Consider the following 3669-nt stretch of genomic DNA (forward strand, 5'->3'; position numbering starts at 1 on the left):
CACTACTGGTGTACATGCTTGGACACCATGGAGTGTTCATATATCAATTATAACAAAATCAAAAGCCAGACTACTTCAGGCAAACAAAAATGTTACCATCGGTTTCTTCCAAAAAATAAAACCACTTCGAAATGAAGTTTCATGATTAAATGTGTTTCCTCGTTTATTTTAGGAAAACTAATTTGATGAATTAAATGCCTGAACACATTTAAGTGCACAGAATGTATTACTATTCATAAAATATAAAGCTTATATGATACTGTATACACAGTTTGTCAGGAAAATGTGCCTACGGGTGCAAATTCACACACCACAATACAATCAATGACCACTAGGGCACACATAGAGTGGTGAAAATCAGCTCCGTTGGGACCTCTTTTTTTTTTCAAGAAAACTGCAGCAGGCATATCAGCAGACTGTTTTCACTGCAATGCTCATTCCTGTGGGGAAAAGGACTCTGTCTCCACAGGAAGATTTGGTCCCCACAGTGTGAGTGATATGTCAAGTTGTGGACCCCCCAGGACAGAAAAAAAAGAGACACACACACAAACACACACACACACACAGGCCACTTGACTTTGAGTTCATTGTTAGTATGCACACACTGCTTTCCTAATCAGGGCTGCTCACCTCCAGAGTGTATTCTTTCTCTGTCTCTCCATCTGCTTCTTTAAAACAGAGTGAGTCATAACTACAGCCTACATCACTCTCTCCTATTACATCTGTCACTTTGATTTTTTGGATGAACACTTTGTACGTCTATCCTTGTGTCCTTGTGTCTGTCTACCAACAGAATATAATGTAACCTACAGAGGTGCTCAAGTATGCTAAACTTATTCATACCCCTACTCATCATCACCATCTCCAAAAACAGTAGTCTTGTCCAGGTATGAATATGATGAAGCCTCATCATTAATCAAACAGTGTCCTCAGCATAATGCTCAACTGAGCTGCACTTTATTTACTTTATTTAAAGCTACATTGATGATTAATAGTTTTAACATACATCAAACTGTTAAATTGTTACCTCATGGATGGAATGATCTGTGCTTTTCACTTAGAGACTACAGTAAATGACTGACCTGACATTATTTGAACTTCAAACTGTCCTGTGTTGATGTTTAATTGGCCAACTTCCAACCAGAATTTGTCAAATAAACATCAACATAGGACAGAAAATGTGGTTTGGGGTTAGGAAAATAATAACAAACACCAGACAATAGATATCCCTAATTGTCTAATATATGACTTATATTAAACAACTTATTGATGGCTGGAAATGTTTTTGTCAATTGTTCTTGAATAAATCTGTGTTTGTTCTCATATGCTGCTGTGGAGACATCTGATAGATGTATATTTGTATAATCTGTCAGACAGTTTATTGATCTTTTTGTAGCAATATAGTACGAATAATCATTTGTCTGTGTTGACTTGGATATGATTCAAACATCTTTTACGCACGAATGAGTCAAAACCAAGCAGGGTTACATAAGTATGTTGAAAACAATTGTTGATCGTCTGCTTTGTGGCATTTGGAATGCATTATTTCAGATTTTTGCGCATAAATATTTCTCTTTTTTTCACACACAAATTTACATTTAAAAAGGCCAGAAAATAAACCTGTCTTCTCATGTTCAACTCATTTTCAGCTGATATCTTTGTTAGATTTATGATATGTAGCTTAAGTAGGCACATGTAGTCTGGTATTGATTTTTTGTGTGCGGTTATCATTAATGAAAAGTTCAACAGTGTTAAATGTGATATATGACCCCACATTTGCTTCTAATGAGCCTTACCCATCATGCTGTTCAGCATTCTTACAGGAAGCCATTATGGTAATAATCATAGGAAGCAGCAGGTGATGTGTGTGAGCTGGTGCATGTGCTGGACAGTATGTGTGTTCCTGTCGATGTGAGGGTCTGTTCTTGTCAGCAGAGCAGTACTGGGGATTATAGATGGAGCTCATTATTTATATGCACATCTAAAAGAGCAAAGATACAGTTTTTTCTGTTTTGTGAACAGTAGTTAACAATGATTAATTAGTTACTATCTATGTATGTCTGTATGTCTATGTGCATGTTTGTCTGTGTGTGGTAGTATAAGCTCTGTGTTGCAGACAGGTTGATAAGAGGCTCCTGGTTATATTTACTGACCAACAGAAGAGATATTCATCATGTGATGATTTCAAGCTTTCTCTTTTTCTGTCCTGTGAAAGTTCATACATTATTATTGGATTGTCAGATTCTGGGTTGGAAATTGAATAAGCAACTGTTTGAAATTGACCAGGTGGTAAAAAGTGTGAGAAATAGCAACATATGGCAATGCAACTGCTTTGAAACATACTGTTTGGGACACAGAGATTGTTTCTCAGTCAAATTAAACTCACTTGAGTCTAAAACATGACACTAAACTGAAGATACTCCTCTGGTCTGCTTATGCCAAACTCTATGTCTCACATTCTAGTGATTAGTGAGGAGTGTGCACAACACAGAGAATATTTCCATGACAAATCTCACCCTGTGATCAATTTTAGGTTGAAGTGACATTAACATCCATGTTTTCAAAGAATTCTCATTAAGAGTTTTTTTGTTTTGTTTTGACCTGTGTAATTATTTGGTCAAAATTGTAACTACCCATGAGAATAAATGAAGAAATTAAATAAAAAGTTTGTTTTTTTGGACTAATGATGTGGGTACTATAATTTGATTAGTCCAATATCTGTTGGTGCTAAAGAAAATAGTCTCTAATTTCACTATAATATCACTACACTTCCAACAGCCACACAGACATGTGATCAGCTGGTTGACAAAAGCTGCTTTTTGCCATTAGTCCATGTGTGATTTGAACACTTGAATATGCTGTGCCATGGAATGCGGTCTTGTTGATAGAGGTAAACCAGATTATATCAACATCCGTAGGCTACTGAAGGGTATGATAGCCTTTAAGTGAACCACAGAGACTGACAATACGTTTGTCTTTCAACATACAGTAAGCTGTGAGGTGTACTGGTTAGGATTGGACTGAGAAAAGATGACTGCCTTTGGAGGACACAAAAAGTGTTTCTTTGCCACTGTATGTTCACCCTGTAATTTTCATAACAGTCAAAGTTTCAATTGAACATTTGCAGCGGAGATCCACTCTTTGATGTTGTGCTTCATTATGTAAAGCCAATATTTTCTGTTTTTGTTTTTAGTCTCCAGGTACGATCCAGCACAGTTACGGTTATTTTCACTGGCATGGATTATGGTCTGCTGATTTAATGAACTGCTTTGAAAATGGTTAATCCCCATAGAGAGTATGTAGAAACTGCTAGCCCAATCAGTGTGTGTGTGTGTGTGTGTGTGTGTGTGTGTGTGTGTGTGTGTGTGTGTGTGTGTGTGTGTGTGTGTGTGTTTCTAAACCTGCCTTCATAGATCAGGAAATACGACACTGTGAAGTCAGTTTTTATGGTGGCATGGTAATGGGTAGGCTTAGGCAATGTCTCATTAGTCCACCATTGTTCAGCTCCTACTGTGCTGGCCTGAAATTAGAAGACCTGAACATTTATTTAAATGTTTTACTGACCACAACAAACCTTACAGTTTTTTCTTTTAGTTTCTCCGGTATCATAAGCTTATAATGATATATTTTATTCTTACAATGGGGTTCTGCAGATTAAATGTGTAAGGC

Source organism: Scomber japonicus, chromosome 10 (assembly GCF_027409825.1).
Source record: "Scomber japonicus isolate fScoJap1 chromosome 10, fScoJap1.pri, whole genome shotgun sequence".
NCBI classification, from domain to species: domain Eukaryota; kingdom Metazoa; phylum Chordata; class Actinopteri; order Scombriformes; family Scombridae; genus Scomber; species Scomber japonicus.